This window comes from Ovis aries, chromosome 17 (assembly GCF_016772045.2).
Source record: "Ovis aries strain OAR_USU_Benz2616 breed Rambouillet chromosome 17, ARS-UI_Ramb_v3.0, whole genome shotgun sequence".
NCBI lineage: Eukaryota > Metazoa > Chordata > Mammalia > Artiodactyla > Bovidae > Ovis > Ovis aries.
Genome location: NC_056070.1, coordinates 58,383,671 through 58,411,213, shown reverse-complemented (window position 1 = coordinate 58,411,213; position 27,543 = coordinate 58,383,671). Strand labels below are relative to the sequence as shown.

The 27,543-nt window shown below is 46.3% G+C and overlaps 2 long non-coding RNA genes across 5 annotated transcripts in view; one reads left to right on the top strand and one right to left on the bottom strand.

Moving 5' to 3' along the window:
• The window catches only part of LOC121816951 (uncharacterized), a 282,412-nt gene that overhangs the window by 202,244 nt on the left and 52,625 nt on the right, over positions 1 to 27,543 (bottom strand). For 2 of the 4 annotated variants that reach the window (XR_006056690.2, XR_009596877.1), the window contains exons 2-3: positions 18,637 to 18,750; positions 11,895 to 11,971 (exon numbers count right to left, since the gene is read on the bottom strand). This is a non-coding gene — a long non-coding RNA (uncharacterized LOC121816951). The remainder of the gene's footprint in view (positions 1 to 11,894; positions 11,972 to 18,636; positions 18,751 to 27,543) is intronic. The other 2 variants (XR_009596876.1, XR_009596878.1) reach the window with 1 other exon arrangement.
• On the top strand, positions 2,991 to 18,578 carry LOC121816952 (uncharacterized). Its single transcript, XR_009596880.1, has 2 exons — positions 2,991 to 3,049; positions 3,354 to 18,578. It is a non-coding gene; the product is annotated as an uncharacterized LOC121816952 (long non-coding RNA).

Genomic DNA, 27,543 nt, shown 5'->3' with positions numbered 1-27,543 from the left:
AGGCAGATGGGGATGAATGAATAATGGGCATGGGGCTTCCTTCTGGGTGATGAACATTTTTTGGAACGAAATCAAGGGGGCAGTTGCACAAGACTGTGACTGTACTGAATGCCGTGGAGTTGTTCACTTTAAAACGATTCACCTCATATTATGTAAAGTACCCCTCAATTAAAAATACTAGAAAATATGTAATTCAAACATTCAATAGAAAATATATATATATATATATATATAGGCCCAATGAAACAAGCCTGCAGACTGAATCTCAGGCCTGGGATGCCCATGTGTAAGTCTGGTGCGCTTAAGCAAGCCCCCAGAGACAAGTTTTGTGCAGAGTTGGGGGTTAGGATCCCTATTTTATTGGGAAGGAAATGGAGGACCTCGGAGGTAAAGGGAGTGGATGAGGGTTGAGAGTAGGAGCTGGGGCAGGGGGCCAGAGTGTGGTCTCTAAGCAAACTGACCCCATGTTCCCTGAATTTGGGGCTGAGGTCTGGGAAAAGACAAGAGGGACAACTATTGGAGCAGAGAGTGGTCAGAGGTGTGGTCTGAGCTGCAAGTTCAGACAAGAACCATGTGTCGAGATTCCCTGGAATGGTCGCCTTCTCCTCCACAAGGCCAGGAGCATTCCTGATGAATTTAGGCAATTCAGCAAACCCATGCTGAACACCTACTGTGTATACGATTTGAGCTACATGTGAAAATAATAAAAGTTAGCAAGTGGGACACCTAAGGGTTTGCTCTGTGCAAAGCCCATTCTATGCAGGGCCTCTCTGATACCCACAGCAAGTCTATGAGGCAACAGCAGGGCTGGCACACCCTGCATGCATCGACATATACCAGCTCAACCACACACCACTGGCCAAAAAGAAGAGAGGGGGATGCTCATTAAAAGGGTGTGGACAGCACCCCGTGTCCTGTCCCTATGTAGACTTGCCACACAGGAAGCACGCAAAGGAAATGTGTGGACCTGCGCACCTTCAGCCTCCAAACCCAGGAGCCTTTCCTCTTGTGAGCATCTGTCATGTCACCACTAAGTGTGATTCTCCAGCAAGGTGTTTCAACTCTTCGGGGGAAGGGTGGGGGTCTGAAAGATTTTCATGGACGCTTTTGCCTTCGCCCTGGCCTTAGAGTCTAGCACCCACATACACTGCCATTCATAGGTAGTACTATCCTCCCATGACACAGCTGAGAAAACAGAGAACCACAGGGAATAAGTTACTTGCCCAAGGTCTCTGAGCTAATAAATGATGAAGATTTGAGCTCAATTTGTTCTACCCTAAAATTCACTCCTTTTTTCTTTTTTCTCCACCATATGACATTCCTGTCTTCAAGAGGGGCCCAAAGGAAATCAGCATGCCAGAACACAGAGACTCTTCACAGACTCTCACTTCTGGAGGTGGCAGTGAGCAGAACCTCCTGGTTCTGCATGAGGCCACAAGTAAGTTCAAATTCAAAAAGATATGTATTGAGCTGTGTGATACTTAGGATTGCAAGACATAGAACCTAACTCAGACTGGCTTAAACCCAAAAGTGAATGTATTAGCTCATATAACTAGAAAGTTCGTGGGGGCAATGGCTTCAGGCATGGCTGGATCAAGGGGCTCAAATGGTCAGAACACAGTCACTGCATGATTGTTTTCTTCTGTGTTGGCTTTATTCTTAGGCAGATTCTCCCTCCCTTTATATAAAGAGATCCACCAGCAGCACCATGTTTCAAATTTCACCACTGAGAAACCCAGCAGAAAGATTTCCCTCCATCCCCATAATTCCACCAGCATCCCTGAAGTTAGCTCTGATGATCTAAAGCTTGAGTCCTGTGCATATCCAGGAAGTAGTCCCTACAGTCAGGAGTGTGAGAGTCTCCAGGATCAGTCCCAGGTCACAAGCTCACCTCCAAAGTGTGAGAATGACGGTGAGCCCTGAACCTTTACAGAGAAGAGAGAGAGGGCTGCTGTGGCCAGAAGGTAAGGGGGCAGGCTGAGGCAGGTGAAACAGATGCACTGAAGCCACCCTGGGACACCACGAACTGGGCTGGGCATGCTCATCGCATGACAGTGCGCACAACAAGCGTATCATTCCTGCTTCATGAGGCTCAGAGGCTCGACGTTGTAGCCAGCACCTTATTTCCAGGTGAGGAAACAGCCTTCCTTGCCCAGAGGCATCCTGCCGTCGGGTATCACAGCCAGGACTTGAAGTCAGATCTGTCTAACTCCAGGACCACAGCTTGCTGCTGTCCCAGAGGAACCCGTCCATGCTGGTGAGCCCCATGAAACCTCTTCAGTGCTTTGTTCTATTCTCTTAACTCGCAGACCCAGTCAGCAAGTTCTTTATTTCCACAGACGGTGCTGTTAAACTAATGGCTCTGGGACCTAGAGGCTGGCCTCTGAGCAGTCAAGCCTTCCCCACATTCTGCCTTGCAAAGAATTCGTTAGAAAGTCCAGGAGCCAAGGCCCATGTGGAAACATTTGGTGGCCGCCATTTTGCTTCAGGATGGCAAACATGAGCACCTTATACAACCTCTTGCCCAGCGTTAAAGGCAGCCGGCGGCCGGGGTCGGTCATCTCCTAGAAAGGCCCCTTGGAAAGGGTGGTGGCGGACCTCATCAGGCTGAAAAATGCTAAGAAGCCAGGGTTGAAATAGAGGCCTCTTTCTGTTTGGTCAATAAGCAGCTGTGAAGGATGCGTAGGACGGAGCTAAATTTATTTGCTCCTTTCTGTCTCGGAACAGCAGCAGCCAGGCTCAGAATGCAGCTGTCTCACTCTCCCGTGAGCCTTCTGCAGGCACCAGCATGCACAGAGGTTGGCCCTCCAGGACGCAATTCCCCCCCCTCTCTCGTTGGTTCCCTTCCTGCTGCAGGCAGGATTTCCAGGGCCTCTCTCCAGTCGGGAGAACTGGGGAGCTGCCTCCCAGGCCCTGGGTGGAATCATTTACCTTTTTAAAAACAGACGGGCTGCTGAACAGAGATACCCTGGCCCTTGCGGCCACACCCTGGAAAACCACACAAGTCCTGACCGCCTCTGCTTTCACTGCTCAGACCTGTGGGAAACTTGTAAGACACAGCCTTGTGGGGAGCGGGCGGGGGCGCCGCGGGAGGGGCCCTTCCACCGACACAGCCCAGGCGGGCTTGGCAGAGTCCTTTCTGGAATCCATCTGCCTTTGCAAAGCCTAGCTGAGGGCCACCTTCAGCCAGGGCCTTGAGCATACTGGTCAAACTGGGTTGGTTTTTTGTTGTGTGTGTGTGTTTTTTTTTTTTTTAAAGAAGTGCTTTGTTGAGTCTTTCAGAAGGTCCCTGCGGGTGGGGAAGTGAAAGGAGGAGGGGATGCCGGGGGAAGAAACTGCTTCTTTATTTCTAGCCTTGCCTGAACGGCTTCTTGACGGTTACTGCTACGGTTCTGCTGAGTCAGATGCACACCCCCCCAGCTGCTCACCGGAAACACAGCTGTGAGGCGAAAATAACCACAGGGCCCGGCATGGAGCACCGTGCGCCTTCCAGAAAAGAGGGCAGAAAACCTCAAAACAGAAGAGAAAAATACAAAACAACAACAACAAAGAAAAAGCCACCCGTCAAAAACCCACCGCGGCTCGCTCACCTGGCCAGGCCTGTGGCGCTCTCCTTGGCGGTCACAGCTCAGAGATGGGAGCCGGAGAGCCGGAGAGCCGAGTGTGGCGGCTCTTCCACTGTAGCAGGTTAAGTAGGGAGGCCCCCTTCCCTCCCCTGCAAATGTGAGATGTCTGTTTCTTAACCACCGCGACCTGTGAACGTGATCTTACTTGGAAGAGGGGTCTTTTCAGGTGTGACAAATTTAAAGATCTCAAGATGAGGTCATCTTGGATTGCCTCGGTGGGCTCTACATCCAGTGACGGGGGTCCTTACAGGCTGAGGGCGAGGAGAGAGACCCTTGGGGAGAACACACTGCAGACACTGATGGGAGGGCCAGGGAAGATGGGGAAGGCGAGTCCTGATGCAGCTGCTAGCCAAGGAGCACCAAGGATCTGGCGCGGAAGCCGTGGGGAACTGACAAAGCCACCATGGCGCCCGCTTGCCAGGTGTTCTGCTCGCCACCCTTCTCCCTTTGTCTGGACTTGAAACACTCATAGCATCTTGGTTGCAAGGTGTCTTACACAGATATTGAGGTTCCCTTTTTTCTGGGCTTAGTAATTATCAGGAAGTAGGGTGGTGCCCCAAGAACTCCAGGATCTAGGGAGCAGCTGGGGTCCCCAGTTCTAGATAAGACTCTGCCACAGACAGAGACACAGCTGTGTGACCTCATTAACCAGCCACCATTCACTGACGGAGCTGAGCATGCTGTGGTAGAAAATGGGTTCTACGTTTGATTGCTGGCTCTGCCACTTACTAGCTGTGTGGCCTGGGGTAAGCTACTTAACTTTTCTGGGCCTCCGTTTCCTCACTGATTCAATGGGGGAGCTGTCCCGTTATACACTGGGGATCTATCGGTACCATGGAGAGATGACCTGAAAATGATCCTGCTATTAAACATACAGAGAGGTGTTGAAAAGAACAGTCACTGTTAGTACAGAACAGAGTTTCTAAGGAAATCAGGGTAATTCCTGGGTATGTGAATGTGAATGTGAAGTTGCTCAGTCGTGTCCGACTCTGTGCGACCCCGTGGACTGTAGCCCACCAGGCTCCTGCGTCCATGGGATTCTCCAGGCAAGAATACTGGAGTGGGTTGCCATTTAATTCCAAAATAAAGAAGGAAAGAAAGCCCAAAGCTGATAGCACAATACCTACAGTGCCTGGGGACAGGAGGCATGACCTTGGGTCACAACAAGGCTGGGAGCTGGAACTAGAAAACTGTCATAAGACTGGTCTTTCATGAGCTTCCACTCTGACACAGTTGTAAGGATTATGTGAGTTTGTACCTGCAAAGTTGTATTTGGATGAGGCTGTACTTGACAGCTCTTTTAATGCCTGTTGTTTTTGGCAGTTAGGTAATTATGACACTGTATTTTGGTGACAGCATCCCGGTTTATCTTTGGGAGATCATCTCTCTTCCACCACCTTGGTAGGAGGATATGCAACTCAGACCTGGCCCATCAGAGTCAAGGATTATTCACAGATGGATGTGCAATCCAAAATGGGCTGATCAGAGTGAATGATATCTGAAAATATTGTGAAAGAGAAAAATTCAGTCTCTCTTGGATCTGCATGTGAGCGGTGTCTAAGCCGGGGGCTGCCGGAGGACGTCTCTGCCACTATCTGGGAAGAACCTGCCAGAGGATGGTGCCAAAACCAAAGAAAGGAAAGATGAGAGGGAGAGAAGTTCCCAGTGATACTGTCTGAGTCCCCCTGGATCCAGCAGAGCCTGAGACTATCAGCACCTCCAAACTTCTGGGCTCCTTCCCTCAGTCAGTCAGTCAGTTCAGTCGCTCAGTCATGTCTGACTCTTTGTGACCTCATGGACCGCAGCACGCCAGGCCTCTCTGTCCATCACCAACTTCTGGAGTTTACCCAAACTCACGTCCATTGAGTCGGTGATACCATCCAACCATCTCATCCTCTGTCGTCCCCATCTCCTGCCTTCAATCTTTCCCAGCATAGGGCCACTTCCTTCGTTCTTCACATCAGGTGGCCAAAGTACTGGAGTTTCAGCTTCAGCATCAGTCCTTCCAATGAACACTCAGGACTGATCTCCTTTAGGATAGACTGGTTGGATCTCCTTGCAGTCCAAGGGACTCTCAAGAGTCTTCTCCAACACCAGAGTTCAGAAGCAACTGAGACTCTAATTACATGTAGGGTCAGTCACCTAATACTGTTGCAGAGTCTCCAATGCTGTGGTAATTTTTTTTCCAAGTCTTTTTTCTCCCTACAGTTTGAATAACTTCCATTATTGTGTTAACGTGTGTACTAATCTTTTCCTTACGCAACTTTTTATTGTGCTGTTGTTTAATATGCTAAGAAGATGTTTAATATGTTACTTAAAATGTAAACCTGTCCAGTGGATTTTACATTTAAGATATTTTTTCTTTCTAGAGGTTTCCTTTAAATTTTTTTCTCCTACTTTTCATTCATGTTTTTCTTTAAATCTTTGAACGTATTTGTAATAGCTGTTTTAAAGTCCTTGTCTGTTAATTACACCATCTTTATTATTTTGAGTCTGTTTATCTTGACTGATGTTTCCCTTGGTAATGGTTCACATTTCAGTGCTTCTTTCTTAGATGTCTAGCGTTTTTTTATTTAGATTTTGTTGGTTTTGGAGGGCAGTGATTTACTGGTTAGTTTGATTTTTTGAGGCTTTTTTAAAAGCTTTGTTCGAGTGGATCTAGAGGAGTCCTTCTTCTAAGGCTGTTTTAGCCCTGTTACCAAGGTCTGACCTCACCGTGGCCTCTAATGCGTACCTTGGATGTTCAATAGGATGTTATTCTCATCCTGGCTTGCTGCAATAAGTGCACCTAATCCCATGAGCACTCTGGGAAGTATTCAGCCTATACCTCCAGTTAGATATGTTTTGCCATCTTTGTAGTGTTTTACCCAAAGCCTGAGCAATTTAGTATTCAGTCAGTGACTCCAAGAGCTCCTCACACAGATTTCTGGCACTGTTTATCTACGTGGTACCTTCTTCTCTGGAACTGTACTTCACAGATTCCAGCCTCTTTAGCCTCTGCATATGATAATCCATGTCTCCTCAACTCTAAGAGGCCACTATGCTTTGTTTAGAATCATCCTTCTTGTGGCTCAGTGGTAGGGAACCTGCCTGCCAATTCAGAGAAAGCAAGAGACACAGGTTCAATCCCTGGGTCTGGAAGATCCCCTGGAGTAGGAAATGGCAACCCACTCCAATATTCTTGCCTGGTAAATTCCATGGACAGGGGCCTGGCGGGCTACAGTCCATGGGGACGTGACTGAGTAAGAACGCACACCCTTCCTGTGCTGCAATCTAAAAAGTACTCCCATGCAGCAAAGTGGTCATGGGCTGAGTCATCTGCTTCCCTTCTTTCAGGCTCACAGTTCTGCACAGCCTGTTGCCCAGGGCCTGAAAACAGTCGTTTCATATATTTTGTCCATTTTCCTACCTGCGTACAGCTAGAAAATAAGTCTGGTGCCAGTTACTTTATTATGGCCAGAGGCAGAAGGCGACTCTAACTAACTTGAGAGAGAGAAAAAAAAGTATGCATTGGATGAACCTAGGGGGACTCACAGAATAGATGTACTAGCCAAAGAACAGTCCTCAGAAGGGACATTGGCCACAGCAGCTCTGGAGTACAAGGGGAACTAAGAGAGTGTCTCTTCTGGGCACGGAAACCTGGATGGACGAGCTCCCACACTGTGGAGTCCTTCAAGAATCAAATTTCTGGGAGACTGTGTCTGGACTAGCCACAGTCAGGGGCTTATGTCTTGGCCAGAGGAGAGCAAGTCACTCTGATTAATGATTACTACCAAGACAACATCCAATGGAAGAGGAGGGGTCACCAAAACAAAACCGGGTTTCTCTATCCAAAAAAAAGGAAAATGGCTAATAGCCAAGGATAAACAACAGACACAATATCCAACCAGTCCACTCTAAAGAAGATCAGTCCTGGGTGTTCTTTGGAAGGAATGATGCTAAAGCTGAAACTCTAGTACTTTGGCCACCTCATGCGAAGACTTGACTCATTGGAAAAGACTCTGATGCTGGGAGGGATTGAGGGCAGGAGAGAAGGGGACGACCGAGGATGAGATGGCTGGATGGCATCACTGACTTAATGGATGTGAGTCTGAGTGAACTCCAGGAGTTGGTGATGGACAGGGAGGCCTGGCGTGCTGCGACTCATGGGGTCACAAAGAGTTGGACACGACTGAGTGACTGAACTGAACTGATTAGAGAGCAGCATTTTTAAGAGGAGTTGGCTCTTAAATGCTGAGCCTCGGTGTTTATTTTTGCTGTTTCCACACTAGACTGCATAGCTGTCCTTCCCCTGACATCCCTGCCTTCCCCGGCAACAGAGAAAGACTTTCCCAGCAACAACTGCCCTATATGGGCAACATACAGACAAGATAAAGGGGCTTCCCAGGTGGCACAGTTGGTAAAGAACCTGCCTCCCAATGCAGGAGACATAAGAGACTCGGTTCGATCCCTAAGTCAGGAAGATTCCCTAGAGAAAGAAGTGGCACCCCTACTCCAATATTCTTGCCTGGAAAATTCCATGCACAAAGGAGCTTGGAGGGCTACAGTCCAGGGGTTTGCAGAGAGTCAAACACGACTAAGTGCACACACACACACAGACAATACGAACTTCACATCAGGTGAGAAACATCAGTGTAGGGCTCATTGGTAATAGATTCTCTGAGCCTGCCAATGTTCAAGGAAGACTTCCAGAAAATAAAACACATGGGGCGGGGGTGGGGGAGGCAAGCTTGAACCTGTGTCCTGGGAACAGAGCAAGGAACAAGACATGTCCATTCTGCTTCCTTTATTCATAAGCCCTCAGAGCTGGAAGCTCCCTGCCTGAAAGAGAATGTTTTGCGTTTCAAGAGTGAGGATGAGGTGGCTGCAGGCTAGTTCATCCAGCAGCTTAATTCAACCAAACATACAGTCAGATGCAACAACAGGTGAAGGAACCAAACGTTCTCTGCTTAGATTGTTCTGAGGAAATTCTACCGCCCCCAGTCTGCGTACAGGCTAATCAGATACTGTGTTTGTGTGTCTGTGTGTGTCTGTGTCTGTGTGAAAGTTCTACAGAACTCATCACCTGAGGTTCTAAAATTTCCACAAACATGACTTTCTTGTATAATCATACCCATCTCGGAGATGGAAAATCAGAGGTACAGTACGTGGAATGGTGAGTCAGTGACACAACCTAGAATCGAGTTCATGACTGCAGGGTAAAGTTCTCTGGAGCCTTGAAAACAAATTTTGAAAGCATGGGCAGGGGGAATCAGGGAGGAAAGAGAGAGAGGGGGGAGAGAGAGAAAAGAAAACAAGTCTTCACAGGTGCTAGGTTTTCAGAATGTTGAGAGATGATGTTTATATACAATCAAGATTTAAATTGAAATCATAGTCAAGTAAAAGCACATCGAATCTCATGGCTATGTTTTCCCCCCCCCCCCTCATACTTTGTTTATTAGCTATGTCCATTGTCTGGTTCAACTTAGAAAGAAGTCTTTTCATTCCTTGTTGGGGCTTTTCCTTTCCTAAGAAAGAGACTGTGGTGCGTTCGTGCTGACTGAGCTCACCTCCTCGGCCAGTGAGAAAAGGATATGGGGATTCGGTTAGCCTTCTGGGGAGGTGTCCAGAGCTTGTGAGGGTTATCGAGGGACAAACGATTCACTGCTGTGTTTCTGATGCCAAGCACAACGTCTGATGCATGGTGGGTGTTCAGGAAATTATTTGTTGAATGAAAGAATGATGGCATGAATGTGAACTTCCAGTCATGCCTCGACTGCATATTTGCCAAGACAGACCCCAGTGCTGCCAGGGCTTTGCACATTTTTTTCATTCTTTGTCGTCCTGGCGATTGTCTCCTCACCCCTTTTAAGGCAACGGATCTTAACCTTTTGTGGGTCATGAACTCCTCTGAGAATCTGATGAGAGCATCGGAGCCTCTTCTCAAAAAATGCATAGACTCAGACACATGGTTTTGTGGATCTTGTCCAGTTGTGAGCACGTGCCCTGAACCTCATCCGCTGTCTCAGCCGAGCAATCCCAGCCTTATTCTCCTTCGTCCCCACAGAGTTGCTTGCTCCTTCACTGGGTTCCCATAGCACTTTCTTTTTAGTTCAAAACAACAATATTCTGCTCACACGTGTCATCTGGGGAGGGCTCGGATGTGCCCTCTGCTCTGTTAGCTGGGGCGGCTTGAGACTTTGATTGGAATCATCCAAAACTTGCTCACTCACCTGCCTGGAGGTTGATGTTGGAAAGACCTGGACACGGTTTTGCGGATCCTGTCCACTTGTGAGCACGTGCCCTGAACTTCATCTGCTGTCTCAGCTGAGCAATCCCAGCCTTACTCTCCTTTGTCCTGGAGGGGAGCTCTGCCCTACCCTGTCTCCTTCTCTCCTCTCCCCGGGCCCCTCCCCTCAGGCTCTCTGAAATGTCCAGAGCACTTTACACATACTTCTCTCATAATTTAACAAACAACACTTTAGTGATTATTTATGCCTGTTGATGGTGGTAACTGACTTAGTTACCACCAACACCACAGCACATTCCACCGGGGATGACAACCACGTGTGCATATCTATTTCCCTGTGGCCCTAATGAGTACCTTGCACATGGTATCTATTAGGGATCTGGGTAAATAGGGCTATATATGCTAATTGAAATACCAAAGTAAGTATGTGCTTATTATTATGCCCCATTACATTTAAGAAATAGGATTAGAAGTTAGCCTATTACATACATCAATACCACAAAACAAAAAATTTTAAACGAGGAGATGGGGACTCGGTGAAAGGTAGGAAAATATGCTGAAATGAAGAATAAGATCAGTACCCAAAATATACACCATGGACTACTACACCATTATTGGCAGTGACCTAGAAATCTGCTTTCAGCATCCTGCCAGTAAGAGCAAAGAGGAAAATATAATCAGTTGCAAAACTGATGGTGTTGGGTATAAGCAAACTGACTGCATAGGAAAGCACAGCTCCTACTGGTAAAATTGCAACCTTCCAGCATTAAAAATGATAGCAAGTTTATACTCCATGCAGGTTAAGGAAAGTTCAATACAAGCCAATCTATATAAGTGGCCTTAAAACAAATGGATAAAGGGGTGCAGGTCTCTGAGAGTCTTGTTTCATCCACAGAAAAATGTAAGGCTATCTAGTCCAGTTTTTCCTAAAGGGCATGTGATGGCATACAGTCCTGGAAAAGCTCTGCCCACAGAGGGTTCTGCAGTCAAGGAGGCAGGAAACCGCCCCCAACCCCATTGACTTCCTCTTGGGATCTCACAGTGAACACTAGCATTTTAAAGGCTCTGAGAAGTCCTGCAGTAAAGAAACCCAGCATTTCTCAAGCTCCTTTGCCCACTATTGTGCAGGAACCTAAGGACAGTCTCCAGATGGGACCTAGGTCCCTTGATCCTACTGTAAATAGCTTTTCTTTCTCCTAAGAATAGGTTAGATGAACAGACTGCCATTCTTAAGCAGCATATGCCAATATCTCTTTCTTTTGTTCCTTCTTAAAAGGATGCGGGCAGGGGGGAACTTCCCTGGTGGTCCAGTGGCTAAGACTCTGTGCTCTCAATGAAGGTAGCCTGTGTTTGATCCCTGATCGGGGAATTAGATCCCACCTGCCACAACTAAGAGTTTGCATGCTGCAACTAAAGCGTGATGCAGCTGAATAAATAAATCAATACTTTTTAAAAAGGACATAGCGTAAGAAGGAAAGAAAGTAATGCCTGCAAATCTCCTCCTTAAAATCACCTTTATTTAAAATCCTATTTGCTCTTTTTTTCTAGGTATGACTCCAAATAAAGAAATAATTTTTAGAAAAGAAACTGGTCATTCAAATTCCAAGTAAGGCAGAAAAAAGGTGTGAGGCACCACCACTCAGAGCCCACAGTTTCTCCCCATGAGAAACTAATAAGGGGTCAGCACACCTCTTTTTCTTGCTGGCCACCTCTGTAGATATCAGATAAGACCCCTGCGGTATCTGTAACCATAGCCAAGGGATTTCCCTGGTGGTCCAGTGGTTAAGAATCTGCCTTGCAATAGATGAGACACAGGGTCGATTCCTGGTCAGGGAACTAAGAGCCCACAGGCTGTGGAGCAGTTGAGCCCTCACACCACTACTAGACAGTATGTGTGGCGCAGTAAAATATCTCACATGCCAAAACTAAGATCCATGCCAAATAAATCAAAGCATCAACAGCAACAGCAACAAAACCCCCCATAACCATAGCCATGTCCTCCATTACCTATAACTGAGCGCTAAACCAGCAGTACTTACTCAGACCAGTGGGAAAACCATAGAGTTGCGCCTTCGGCAGATGGCAGGGAGCAACAGGGACAGTCTGTTGGCTTAGCCTGTGAAGAGAAATTAAGGGTGTGTGTTACCTTTTGTCCAGTTCCTGTCTCTAAAGAATCCAATCCCTTCGAAAAGGGAAAGCATGTCTGATTTTGGCAGGCCATGGAACAATCCCAGAGTCCTTTCTTCACAAAGCACTTGTTAATATCCTACGGAACACATAGCAGAAAACTGATGGAATGAGTGGAAGGAGTGCAGAACCTTTAAGGTCGATTCTCAAACTAGGTTCCATGGAGCACCAGTGGTTCCCCAGTGCTTCAGGGGCTAAGGGAAGGAAGGAAAGAGGCCCCTGGCAAGCAGAGATCTGAGTTCCCAGATGCAATCAACCAGGGCAGTTTCTCTTTTTCCAACGCAAGGACGTATTTGGGGAAGAGAAGGGGCAGGGATTTGGGTACTTAAATTAGAAAATGTTGAGAACTACTGCTTATATGGCGCTTCACATATATTATTTCTCATAGCTGAGATTCTGATAAGAATTGAAAAGCTAACAATTAACGTTATATTCTTAGCAACAACCCAGGGGGCAGAAATTTAATTTTTTTTTTAATCAAAAGCAGAGCAGAACCATGGCAAAACATGTGATAAATGATGAAAATACTTGAAGCCATATAATTAATAAAGAGTTAATATGCTTAGGTTATAAAATGATCCTACAAATTAATGAGGAAAAGACCAATAACCCAGTAGAAACGTGGGCCAAGGATACAGAATTCACAGAGGCAGAAATGCAAATATTCAATAAACATATGAAAAGATGCTCAGGCTCACTTGTCAGGGAAATGCAAATGAGAACAATGAGATACTATTTTTTACCCATCAGATTGGCAAAAACGGAAAATATGTGTAACATCCAGAGCTGGCAAGAGTGTGAGGAATCTAGCTCTCTCGAGCCGTCGGGGGAGGACTGTAAATTATTATAAAGTGGTGGAAAATCAACTGTTGGTATTTTTGAAAATTTAAACTGTAGCCCGGCACTCCCACTCCTGGGAATATATCCACCAGAAATGAAAATGCCAGTGTATAAAGATATAAATATATGAAGAAGCATATCGCAGCATCGTTTGTAATAGTTAAAAAAAAAAAAACCTGGAAACACTCTGAAAGTACATTAATAAGAAAATGGTTGAACAAATCATGATTATTTATATTAAGGAATACAGTACAGATATTAAAAATTATAAAATAAAATTGTACACATTGACTGGGAGATATGCCTACAACACCTTGTTAAACAGAATAAAAGCAAGTACAATCCTATTTTTATTTAAAAAACATAACAAAAAGACCAAAAAAAAAAATGTCACAACCAGTAAAAGGGTCTCTATGTGTTTTTATAAATAAAGAAAACAGTAGGGAAACATTTATACCTAACTGTTAACACTGATTGCATCAGGGAGCTGGATTGGAGAGGAATAGTAAGACTACCAATTTTATTTCAGACACTTCTTTATTATTTCAAATATTACAAAAGATATGTATTACTTTTGTAATTCACATGATCAGAATTTTTAACAACAGAATTAGGACAGGAAATTCAAAGCAAATCAAATTACTTTGACAATCACTGGAAGGCAGAATGGAGCTGGTCTCCTGGTATGGGGTCTTAAAGCATTGAACCCAAGGGGATGCACAGCTAATAGAAGGCACCCCAGCTATGCAAGGGAGTGGGCTGAAGGAGAGCCTTTTAACAGGGCTGACATTTTCCCTGAAAAACAGTCATGACTCTTCTCTAATATAAGCGGAAGGATTGAATGAGACCCCAAAGTGACAGGCTATAGCAGAGGAGTCAGAGGGATTTCCCTGGCGGCTCAGTGGTTTAGACATTGTGCTTTCCCTACTGAAGGCCCAGGTTCAGTCCCTGGTTGAGGAAGTAAGATCCTGCAAGCTGCTACCTGGCCAAAAGTAGAAACAAAAAAAACAAAACAAAGAAAAGGAGTCAGCAAATTTTTCTGTAAAAGACCAAATAGTACCTCTATTAGAGTTTGTGGACTGTTTGGTGTCTGTCACAACTGTTCAAGTCATTGTAGCAGTATGTAAATAAAATGGGCATAGCTATGTCTCAATAAAACTTTGAAAAAACAGGTAATGGGTGGATTTGACCCTAGGGCTGACCTCTGCTACAGAACATGGGCTTAATTATTTTTTAAAAGCAAACCATTTCATTGAAGTATATCTAATATATGTATGATAAAAGTATGCCAATCTGATGAATTTTTCAAAGGGAACATATCTTTATAACTACCGCCCAGATTAAGTTGCAGAACATCACCAGCACACCAAATGTGTTCCTTGGGCTTCTCCCAGGTATACCCCAGCCCCCAGAGATAGCCCCTAATTTGACTTCTGTCCTCACAATGTGTTTTGCATGGTTGTAAACTTCATATACATGGAATCATACAACACTTTCTTTCACTCAGTGATATGTGAGATCCCTCCATGCTTTCCTGTAGTTTTGTCCAATTTCATTACTATATAGTGTTCTATATATAGCGTTGCAATTATCAAATTGTAAGAATACGTCACACTTTATATATCTGTTCTGATACTGATGATATTTGGGTTGTTTCCAGTTTGGGGCTGGCTACAGAGTGAACATTTTTGTCCCTCTAAAATTCATATGTTGAAACCTAATCCCTGTTGTGACGGTATTAAGAGGTGGGGTTTGGGGAAGGTAATTAGGTCACATGGGTGGAGCCCTCATGAGTGGAATTAGTGCCTTTATAAAAGAGACCCTAGGGAGATCCTTGTCCCTTCCACCCTCTGAGGACACAGTGAGAAGATGGCATCTATGAATCAGGAAGTGGTCCCTCCCAGCACACCAACTCTGCCGAAACTTTGATCTTGGACTTCCCAGCCTCCAGAACTGTGAGAAACAGACATCTGTTGTTTATAAGCCGCTCAGTCTACGGTATTCTGTGATAGCCCCCTGAGTGGACCAAGACAGGGCTGTTACAGACTATGAATATTCTTGGCCATGTCTTTTGGTGCACACATTTACTTATTGCTACTGAGCATATTCCTAGAGTACATGTGCTACATCCAGCTTTTGTAAATACCAAGTAACTTTCCAAAGTGGGTGTCCTAATCTGCCCTCCTATCCTAAGCATATGAGAGTTCCAGCGGTTCCCAGCATTGCCAACACTTGGTATTGACAGATTTCTTTGTAATTTTAGCCATTCTTGTATATGTGCAAAATTTTTATGCAGCAAAGTTCAAAAATCTTAGGTGTTCATCTAAAAGCTTTTACTCATATGAAAACTATTTGTGGTTCGAATCACCTTCCCTTAATTACTAATGATGTTGGCTCTCTTTTGACAGGTTTATCTGCCCTTTGGATTTCTCTTTTGTGAAAAGAGTGTTCATGTGTTTTGCTCATTAAAAAAGAAAAGGATTTTCTTTTCCTTATTGATTTACAAGAGTGCTTGAAATATTCTGAATACAAGCTCTCCATTGATATCTTTATTCCAACTATCTTCTCCCACTATGTGGCTTGCATTTTCATCATCTTAATGGAGTCTTTTGATGAACAGAAGCTCTTAATTTTATTGAACAATTGATGAATTATTTTTTCCTGGTTATTTGTGTGTGTGCCTGTGCCCTGTTTCAGAAATATTTGCTAAAGGAAAACTGTTTCTATACTCACAATACTTGTGAATGAAATGTGTTGAATTTTTTTCCCTCAAACCAACCAATTTCCCAATCTTGGAACACAAACCAGGTGTCCTATAATTTGACTCGATTCTGACACTAAACTCCACAAGTTAAGAGCTCAGTTCCCACAAGACTGTCCTCAGTCAGATGCCTGTTACAAGTAACAAGTGCCCCAGGTACCCATACCTCCATCTGACTTGGCTACAAAGTCAGGAATTCCCACAACTCCCCACATTTGATAATTTGCTGGAACAGCCCGCAAAATTCAGGAAAATATTTACTTATAAAGGGTACAGATGAAGAGGTACATAGGGTGGGGTCTAGAAGGGTCACAATCACAGAAGCTTCTGTCTTCATGGAGTAGAGATGTGCCACTCTTCAAAAATGATATGTCCCCCCACCCAGAAGCTCTCCAAATCTCATAGTTTAGGGGTTTTTATGGGGGCTTCATTATATAGGCATGACTGGCTTTAACTCAGTCTCCAGCCCCTCTCCTCTCCCTGGAGGATGGACAGTGGGGCTGAAAGTTCAAAGCCTCTAATCATGACTCGATCTTTTTGGTGACAAGCCCTGGAGCAGGAAATGGCCACCCAGCTGAGCATGGACGCACGCATGCCCCATCCTGAAGTTATCCAGGAGACCACCAAGAGTTGCTTCATTAGGATGAAAGAAGTTCCTTTGACCCAGCGAATTTCAAGGGATTTAGAAGCTGTGTGTCAGAAAATAGACACAGAGTCCAATACATATATCTTATTATGTCACATCTGCCTATCCTAAAAGTCATGAAGACATTCTCTTATGTTGTCTCTTAGAAATGTAGAAATATTCCTGTTTTACCTTGTACATTTGAGTCTACAACCGTCCGAACAACCTCAATCAGAAACGTTTAGAAGTGAGTGTTACCCACTGCAATAGTTTCAGTCCTTGTGTTCTTCCAGAACCTTGACATTTGCCATCAAGAGGTAGAGTTTATCTTCCCTTCTTTTCAACCTGGGCTGGCCAACAGAATTCTCAACCAACAGAATGCCACAGAAGTGACAGCGTGACTTTTTCCAAGAATAGGTCACAGAAAGTGATGTGGTTTCCACCTGGCTCTCTCTGTCTCAGGACATCTGCTGTGGGTGCCTTGGCCACCATGTAAGAGAGCCAGCTTCCCTGAAGCCACTGTGCTGGAGAGACCACACTGAGATGTGATATACACCCAAGGAACCCCGCTGTTCCAGCCCCCAACCAGGAGTATAAGTCTGCCCAGCCAGACATGAGCATCTAGGTGACCTAGACTTCTAGGTGACCCTACTTTCGCCACATGAGATACCCTGAGCTAGAACTGCTCAGCAAAATGACCCATCTTTCCAGGCTCTGGACTTTTTGGTGGCTTAGTCATAAAGATTCCAGGCTCTAGCTTAGCACTAGTTTTACTGGGAAAACTAACCTGTGACTGGGGTAGGCTGCTTTCTACTCCTGCTGTTTATTTCAGGGGTGAGTTTTCAAACTCCAAAGACAAAGGAAGCTTTGACTTTCCTTTGTCAAGCCTCATTTTAATCTATTTAGTGGCTATGCAAATGGAAGAGCCCTTTCATGAACGGAGAAAGACTCCTGGAGATTAAACAGATGGGAAAGATGAGATAAGATGGTCCCCTTGGATACTCTTAAAGGGTAGTGAAGTCTTGGTGTTCATCCAGAGAGATTAGCTGGGGATCACTTCACTAACTTTGGTCAGAAAGATAAGACCAAAGCAGGGCTGGGGGAAATTTTACCCCATCCAAAACTGGGATAAGGTTGATTTCACAAAGAGATTTCCCTGCTCCACAGTCCCTGTCACTCAGCTTCTGTCTCCAGCCATCTGGCAGTTCAGGTTAAAGAAAAAACTCCTTCCAATTAGCACTCAGGGACTAACCAGGCCTTGGGGAGTCAACCCAGGGAAAAAGGCTGGTTCTACTTCCTGGAGGCTTAAGTGGAACATGCAAATCATTGTGTTTGAACTATCAGCAGGACTGCATTTTTCACTTTTGTTTCAAGTGATGCTTGGATGGGGAGACACGTGTGCACGCGTAGGTGGTTTGTGCCAATGTATGGCAAAAACCTTGGAGAAATATCAGTCACCTCAGATATGCAGATGACAACACCCTTATGGCAGAAAGTGAAGAGGAGCTAAAAAGCCTCTTGATGAAAGTGAAAGAGGAGAGCGAAAGAGTTGGCTTAAAGCTCAACATTCAGAAAACGAAGATCATGGCATCCGGTCCCATCACTTCATGGCAAATAGATGGAAAAACAAATGAAACAGTGTCAGACTTTATTTTGGGAGGCTCCAAAATCACTGCTGATGGTGACTGCAGCCATGAAATTAAAAGACGCTTACTCCTTGGAAGAAAAGTTATGATCAACCTAGATAGCATATTCAAAAGCAGAGACGTTACTTTGCCAACTAAGGTCCGTCTAGTCAAGGCTATGGTTTTTCCTGTGGTCATGTATGGATGTGAGAGTTGGACTGTGAAAAAGGCTGAGTGCCAAAGAATTGATGCTTTTGAACTGTGGTGTTGGAGAAGACTCTTGAGAGTCCCTCGGACTGCAAGGAGATCCAACCAGTCCATTCTGAAGGAGATCAGCCCTGGGATTTCTTTGGAAGGAATGATGCTAAAGCTGAAACTCCAGTACTTTGGCCACCTCATGCGAAGAATTGACTCATTGGAAAAGACTTTGATGCTGGGAGGGATTGGGGGCAGGAGGAGAAGGGAACAACAGAGGATGAGATGGCTGGATGGCATCACGGACTCAATGGACGTGAGTCTGAGTGAACTCCGGGAGATGGTGATGAACCGGGAGGCCTGGCGTGCTGCGATTCATGGGGTCGCAAAGAGTCGGACACAACTGAGCCAGTCAACTGAACTGATGGCAAAAACCACTACCATATTATAAAGAAATTATCCTCCTATTAAAATTAATTAATTAATTAATGATTGACTTGCTAATAATGGCAATAACACCTACCTCTATGCACAACCATATTATTTACCTGTTTATTCGCCACCTCCACACCACCACACGAGCTACAGAAGGTCAGAGACCTGGCTTGTCCACTTCTTGCTGCTTCCCCTGCACCCAGCCCAGTGGGCTCCAGAACAACTTCCTGAATGAATGAATGAATGAATGAGTGATAAATGATAACAGCAACCTTTTAGGGGCACCTACTCCAGGCAGGCACTGTCCATTATTTCACGTCCTCCTTCAGCTTCCCTTGAGGGGAAACCTCTGTCTTGGTTTTACAGAGATTAGAAAATTTGCCCCAAATCTCAGACTCTCTGAGGAGCAGAACACAATTTCAAACCCAGCCTGTCTGACTCACATAAACTTCTCTTTAATACTAAGCACAAAATTGGCCACAGAGGGGTTGGGGGAGACCACCAACCCTTTTTGTCTTTCCTGAGATAAGAGGGTTTTCATAAGGGCCTTGAAGACCAGAGTCGAAAACTCTACACTGCTCTGCTGAGCCTGGACCCAGCTTTGCAGCCCCAGCCAGAAACCTCTCCTTAGGCCAGGGTTCCTGTCCCACTTCTGTGGCCTGGGAACTTGCGGGGAAAGGGCAATTAAATTAACGGGGTCATGGAAAGAGGAGGAGGGTGAGAAGCTGGTGGCCAAATCCAGAAAGACCAGATTTCAATTTGCATAATAATTTTGTTAGCAACAATAGGCATCCAGGACATCTATTTAAAGGCTGTAATGTTAATTTAATGGGAAAAAAGCTAATACAATTCCCCTAGAATTTTTCAATTAAATTAATGTGATGGGCTTTAATGGATAGCTTAAGTAAAGAGCGTGAATTGGAGAAATATTGCATAAATTATACATACACTTATATATATGCTGCCCATATATATAATCTCTCTGCTCTAAGGTTCTGACATATTGAGAGGCCCTATGCTTAAATCTGGCAACCAGTTATAACTCTATTTCAATTAAAGTGACCCTTTTATTATCCAGAGAAGGGGAGGGCTTCTTCCTGTGGGGTTTCTTCAAACCCCTACCCTTCAACAACACACCAGGAGACTACAGTCTTAATGAAACAGAGGACTCACTGAGCGATAGGCCACGACAGGAGAGAGCACAAAAAGTCGATGATAATGAGACATCTCGCAACATAAAAGCCTCTTACTCCATCCCTGCTCCCTGAAGACATCTAACAGGAGAGCAAATAAAATGCACTGAGTTTCAAGAACCACTTTACTTTCTTGAGCATGAATTTATTCACACGTCTCGTTCAGTGAGTGCGAACTGAACAGCCACTAAACTCTGGACACCGTTGTGGATGCTTCCAGGAATGTCAAAGTGAGCAATCAGACATGATCCCTGCCTCGCAAAAACATCCAGGCAGTGTTCAGTTACGCTCTTCATGCTTCTGTATTGTCACTTGTTAAAGACGATGATGTTAAAAGATGCTTACTTCTTGGAAGGAACGTTATGACCAAACTAGACAGCATATTAATAAGCAGAGACATTACATTGCCAACTGAGGTCCCTATAGTCAAAGCTATGATTTTTCCAGTAGTCCTATATGGATGTGAGAGTTGGACTGTGAAGAAAGCTGAGCACCAAAGAAATGATGCTTTTGAACTGTGGTGTTGGAGAAGACTCTTGAGAGTCCCTTGGACTGCAAGGAGATCCAATCAGTCCATCCTAAAGGAGATCAGTTCTGAGTGTTCACTGGAAGGATTGATGTTGAAGCTGGAACTCCAATACTTTGGCCACCTGATGTGAAGAACTGACTCATCTGAAAAGACCCTGATGCTGGGAAAGATTGAAGGCAGGAGGAGAAGGGGACGACAGAGAATGAGATGGTTGGATGGCATCATTGACTCAGTGGACATGAGTTTGGGTGAACTCTGGGAGCTGGTGATGGACAGGGAGGCCTGCTGTGCTGTGGTCCATGGGGTTGCAAAGAGTTGGACACGACTGAGCAACTGAACTAAACTGAACTGAAAGATGATGACAGCAGAAGCCGCAGGTCACTGTCCGAGATGGTCCCCAATAACCTCACCACCTCGGTTTCCTACCTTTGTGTGGAACTCTCCCTCACTGAAGAGTGGAGCCAGTAGGATATGCAGAAATGGAGGAGGTGATTGCTAAGCCAAGATCATAAAGGATATCGCAGCCTCCTCTTTCTTCTCTCTCTCTCTCCCTCTCTCAGCTCATTTGCTCTGAGGGAAGCCAGCCACCAGGTTGTGAGGATGCTCAAGCAGCCCGAGGGGTAGCCTATCTGGGGGAGGGACTGAAACCCCCTGCGTCATCCTGCCAACAGCCATGTGAGTGAGTCACTTTGAGCAGATCCTTCAGCCCCAGCCAAGCCACTGGATGAGACAGCAGCCCAGCTGCCATCTCACCGTGTTGAGAGATCAGGAGTCAGAACCACTTTGCTAACCATACTCAGGTTTCTGACCCACAGAAACTGTGCAAGATGATAAATGTTTATCATTACTTTAAGCGTGTAAGTGTCAGAATAATCTGTAATGCCCCAATAAATAGCAGACACAACAGTCTCCCCATTCTGCTGCTGCTGCTGCTGCTAAGTCGCTTCAGTCGTGTCCGACTCTGTGTGACCCCATAGATGGCAGCCCACCAGGCTCCCGTCCCTGGGATTCTCCTGGCAAGAACACTGGAGTGGGTTGCCATTTCCTTCTCCAACGCATGAAAGTGAAAAGTGAAAGTGAAGTCGCTCAGTCGTGTCCGACCTTCAGCGACCCCACGGACTGCAGCCTACCAGGCTCCTCCATCCATGGTATTTTCCAGGCAGGAGTACTGGAGTGGGGTGCCATTGCCTTCTCCACCCCATTCAGCTAGCCTTGGGTGAAATCACGCTGAAGGCAAAGTTGGTCCTCTCTTCAGGGTCCACACCTGCTTCCATTCACCTTTCTATCCCCTTTACCAAGGCCACACTCTCTGCTCCTTTGCTTAAGCTCTGACCTGATGCACAGGCTCAAAGCCTGACTGACCATTCTCAGGGGTATTGTCATTGTAATTAAAGTCTTTCAAAAATTCAGATATTAAGAAACAAAGGTCCCCAGGTGAAATCTCAGGAAACTGAGGAGCTGTTAGGTACTGGGAGCACTTAGGGATCCTTACATCACCTCTCCCAGGGGCCCATGCTTTTTACTCAGTTTCAGCAGCCAAAACAGAAAGGGCACACAAGTGCTAACACTGACTCACTTCCAGTTTTTAGCATCAGTCTTTGTTTCCGTGGGCCACTTTTCTCCCTCACAGACTATTGAGTTCATGAATTGCTGATACAAAAGATAAATAGCTAAGTGAGGTTTATATTGATTCAACTCCAAAATGGACCAGCAGTGAAGCCCTGGCTGTATCGGTCCATAGAGGTGGCTGTGAACTTGCAGGGAGCCCCAGACTGAGTCTTGGCTCATGCATGAACACAAGTGAGTCCAAGCATCTCTCCAAGCCCATTTTCTCTTTCGTAAAGTGGGGATATTAATAGCTGTCTCACGAAGGTAGGAGGGAGCCTGGCATGTAGGAAGAGCTGAATGCACACTGCTCTTGTACAGCACCCTGCAGAGAGCGTGGCAGAGGCAGCAGGAAATAGCCTTTCTGCTCAGCATCCAGCAAACTATCTCACTGAGCCTCACAAGAGCTGACACCTAAGGGAGAGGGCGGGTTTGCTGTGTCTGATGGTCAGTGCTCTCTGACTGGCAACCTGGACTCCAGGGGGCTGCCCGGCTACCAGCAGCTCTGCTGCCTGCCCATGCAGGTGGTCCCTCTGGGCTGTTTCCCAAGGGGGTTTCCCTCTGAGAGGGACTGCTGTGTTGGCCCCTTTCCCAGGAGGCATGAAGGCCACAGCAAGGGGGGTAGGGAAGCCGGAGTTCCACAGGGTGGAGTGCAATGCTCTCCCTGTTGGGACTGACTCCCATCTGAAGTGGAGGAAGGCTGAGTCTTTAAGGGCAGCACATTTAGGAAAGTCATGTAGGGGGTGGGGGGGCTGTCTCCAGAGCATACCACCCATGGGATGCCCCAACCACCCAGATGCTTGGGTCCTTCTCCTGGTTTGTGCACACCAGGGTAAGAGAGCTACCACTCCACAGAGTCGGAAAGATGCGACTTGAGGGTTACCCCAGCTGTCTCTGCCACTGTGTGGATCAAGTCTGTCTGCAGGAAGAGAGAGCAGGGCACACAGTTCCTACTTCTCAACCATTTCCTTCCCTTTTTGAGCAGACAGCTGGGTCCTTGTCCTTTGCAGCACAGTTCATCACTGTCCATGAATGATCAACAGGAGAATCCAAACAAAATTCATTAGGGAAATGAGTACTGACACCCTGTCTTATAAGTGAAAGTGGGCAGGTTGTGTTACAGAAATCAGGCAGCCAATGAGAGAATTCGGGAGTTTTTTGCCCTTGATAGGAGATGCTCTTTGCAGTGGGGGCTGTGATGGAGTGATGATCCTGATAGTATCTGTCGACTCTCCCCCACATCCCTGCATCCGTACATCAGCTTATTCACCTATCCACTCATCCATTCATGCATCCACCCGTTCATCAATGCACCAGTCAACTGATCCATCTATTCATCCATCCACCCATCTATTCTTTTATCCACCTACCTATCCATGTGTCTATCCATCCATGTATCCATGTATCCATCCACCCACGTATCCATCCATCCATCATTCATTCAATCATTCACTCATTCACTTGGCAAGATTTTATGGAGTACCTAGGACTTCACTTTCACGTTTCACTTTCATGCCTTGGAGAAGGAAATGGCAACCCACTCCAGTGTTCTTGGCTGGAGTGTCCCAGCGACAGCGGAGCCTGGTGGGCTGCTGTCTATGGGGTAGCACAAAGTCGGACACGATTGAAGCGACTTAGCAGCAGCAGGACATCCGCGGCCCTATGGGATTCCCAGTTCAATGCGCACTTAACTGAGAGCCTACTCTACGCCTGCTATGCTACCTGCTGGTTTGTGAAAGGGAATATGCCAGGGCCCTCCAAAGAGTTTACAGTCTGGTTATGGGTGGGGGATAGAAAGGTAAACACCTGTTAGAGTGAAAGGAGTCTAGAGAAACGCAGAGGAGACCAATCCGTCTGTGATTCAAACTGGCCCACAGCAGTGACAATGGGGCTGCCCAGAGCCTCTCAGTCTCCGCCCAAACACCACTGAAAGTAATTGTGCATCTGCTGAAGAGCTAGTGGGGGAGGGGGGTGGGCAGGAGAGATAACTCACCACTGTTTCACCTGACCAGCACCTCTGGGGAGAATAATAAGTGCTCTTCCGTTCTCAGCTACCGTGGTTCAGGCAGAGCTGACCTCACTCATCTGCTCCAGGTCTGGCCAAGCAGAGAACCAAATACTGCTGGCTGGAGGAATGAGTTCTGCAGTGTGGGTAGCAAACCTTCCTTGAAACCTTGGTAGGAACCTGGGGAAAGGGAAGACTCTTTCTAATTCTAATGGGCCTGGAGCGGCCAGAACCCATGCTTCCCACCACAGAGCCAGTGTGTCTGAGGATGATGCCAACACCAGGGAAGCAAGACCCAGAGGAGGAGAGAGGGAGGGGGCGTTGTTTGGGCTCCTGGATCCGGCCCTGCTTCCTCTGATATGTGAGCCAATAAATCCCTCTTATGGCTTCAGACAGCCTATACTGGTTTCTGCCACAACCTAGAGTCCAGAGAACACACCTGGCAACATTCAGAAATAAGACCCACGGCCATAACTGCTCCATCAGGCAGTTTTGTCTGCATATTGGGAGATAAAGCAGTGGAATGGTGGGTGGGCAGATGGGCAGGTGGACGAGATGATGAACTGATGAATGCCGTCTTGTTCACCGGCCAGTCGGAAACTCTTATACCAAGAGCAACTTCTGTCAAGGACGTGTAGGGTTCACCGACTCTCTCCTCAGGGGGAGAGGTGACCTAGATTTTCATTTTAGCCCTGCCGCTAATCTGCTGTGTGATCTTGAGCTGGTGACTGTCTCTCTCTGGGCCTCAGACGTCTCAACTGCAAAGTGAAGGAACTGCAATGAGATCCACTTTTCTTGAAGCATAATCAGCAATCTTTTGAAATGAAGTGGAAAAACTATTTACACATGCATATGCTTAGGAACTGTGATGTGTTAAACTGTGTCCCTTCTCCCCTCCCCTCAAAGATATGTTGAAGACTTGCAGACTTTCAGAGTATTTCCTTATTTGGAAGTAGAGCAATTGTAATCAATTGTAATCAGTTAAAATCAAATCATAGTGGAGTAGGGTGGGCCCCTAGTCCAGCATGACTAGTGCCCTTATCAGACAACTGCCAGGTGAGGACAGACACACAGGAAGAAGGCCAGATGAGGATGAAGGCAGAGATCACAAGGATTCAGCTGCAAGCCAAGGGATGCCAACAACCGCCACATACTTCCAGAAGCTACAAAGAAGCAAGGAAGAACGCGTCCCTACAGCCTTCAGAGGGAGCGTGGCCCTGCTGACATCTTGATTTCCAGCTCCTAGTCTCCAAAACTGGAAGACAACCAATTCCTGCTGTCTTGAGCCCCCCAGTTCACGGTGCTTTGTTACAGCTGCCCCAGGGCACTGCTGAGGCAGTCTGGACGTCTGCTGATTCCGTGTGGCGTGACCCCTTGGAGACCACCAGTCACACTCTTGCCTTAAAAGGTCTAACGATTCCTCCAGAAGAGACCCACTTAAACACATCTAATCTAGGGTTTCCACAAGCTCTTTGATGGCTGCTAAGATTTGATGATCTCTAAGATCTGTTCCAACAGTGAATTTGTGGGATTGCTCTTAAGTTCATCATCTCAAAGGGAGAAGACACGGCTAGAAAAGAAGCCAGGCGGGGAATGTGGGTAGGTCTAGTCAAACTTTCATCCTTTTTATATTTTAATTAAAGAAAAAAGAATCTGCGTACGTGGTTTAAAAATATTCAAACAGTTTTTAAAAAGCCGTACACCTCTGTACATGGAAAATAAATCCCTCTTCCACACCTCTCCCTCAGGCCTTCACAAAACACTCTCTTATTTATTCATCTGGAGATAATTCTATGCATATATGAGCACATATATAGATATGGTAGCCTACTATCAATATACTTTTTGTTTTCTGCAGTATCTTTTTTAAACTTAACATACCTTTAAGATTCTGTATCAGTAGCTACAGATCAAAGTTTCTCAGTCTTGGCACCACTGGTATTGTGGGCTGTATAATTCTTTATTGTGGGGGCAATGCCAGGCGTTGCAGAATGTTTAGTGACATCCCTGGCCTCCACCCACTAGATGCTATTAGTGCTGCCCTTCCCCCGACAGTCATCACAACTTATCACAACCAAAAGTGTCTCCAGACTTCGCCAAATGTCCTCTGAGGGGTCAAGCTGGCTGGAGTGAGAACTGCTGATATAAATCTGCCTCGTTCTTCCGAAGGGCCATCCAGCCTTCCGTTGCATAATTTATTGTCAGCCCCTTACTGGCAGCCACTTACATTGTTTCCAGTCTTTGGTTGGTGTAAACAATGTTATAATGAATATTCTTGCACAGGTGTCTTTGGCACAAAAACATAAGTTTATCTGTTGGCTAAATCTGTAGGACATTGTCTTGTTCACCACTTAGTCAATATTGGTTAAGCAAACATACAAATGGGCTTCCCAGGTGGCTCAGTGGTAAAGCATCTGCCTGCCAAGCAGGAGATGACGTGGGTGTGATCCCTGGGTTGGGAAGATCCCTTGGAGGAGGAAATGGCAACCCACTCCAGTATTCTTGCCTGGGAAATCCCACGGACAGAGTGGGCTACAGTCCATGGGGTCGTAGAGTCGGACACAGCTCAGCAACTGTACATACACATATGAATAGGAGAACAGGAACCAGGAGCTTCCAATTCCCTTCTTTTCTACTAAGTGGGGGAAATTCTGCCTAGAGTTGGGAATGAAGCCAAGGCGGAGTAAGAAGCAGCACCAAGGAATGGAGGCCTCATCTAAGCCCCTTGATGCAGCCGCTCCTGCAGCCACCACCTCCTGGATTTGTCCACTCTGTGAGCCAATGTATTGTCTCTATGGCTTAAGCCTGTCTGAATTAGGGTTTTGTAACCTTTAACTAAAAGATTCCTGGATATCGACAGAAGCGTTAGTCCTCCAAGAGGCCTGTCCTGATCCAAACCTAATTTCCTGGGCTGCTACGGACCCCGTGCTGCGCGCACTCAGTCGGTTACTTCTTCCGTGACAGGCGCCCCCATGGATAGGTCTCCTCACCCCTCCATGCAGAGCCCCTGCCCAGACTGGATGCTCAGAAGCCTCTGCTGAATGAAAGAATGTGAGTACCATATGACTCGCAGCCTCAACGCTTCTGCTAAGTAGGGGCTCAATAAATCCATGTGAGGAGCCTTCTGGCCGCAGGAGAAGCCTCTTAACGCAATTCTGGAAGCTCCGCCAAAGGAGCAGAACAATTCCAGCTCCAGGGCACGAGGCTGGGCGGGGAGGAAGGGGTCTCTAGGGGTTGAGGGGCTGTCTTCCAGGAATCTCTGCTGTCCAGAGCCACCCACTGGACTTCACTGGGCAAGTGGCTTCTGAGGCCTCTGACTGCGCCTAAACTTTCCACTCACTTCCAGAACAGGGTTGGCTTCACTGGGAACCATCCTGCTTCGGCGAACATGCCCCACCTGCCGCAAACAAAGCACACCATTTACGTCGTTCATGTTTATAAAGTGCTCTGAGTGTCTTGGACCAGAGCCTCCACACAAGCGCAAAGCTTCACAAGCCAGCAGAAAGGACTAGAATCTCCTTCAACAGCTTCCACCTTGCAAAGCGGCCCAAATCCATGCCAGAGGACCCTGAAAGACCCAAAGGCAACAAGTAGGCATCCTAAGTGCCGGGCTTGTTTACACACATTCTATATTGACAAATGAGCACCTACTGTGTGCCAGACACTGGTCTAGGAGCTAGACTGGTGT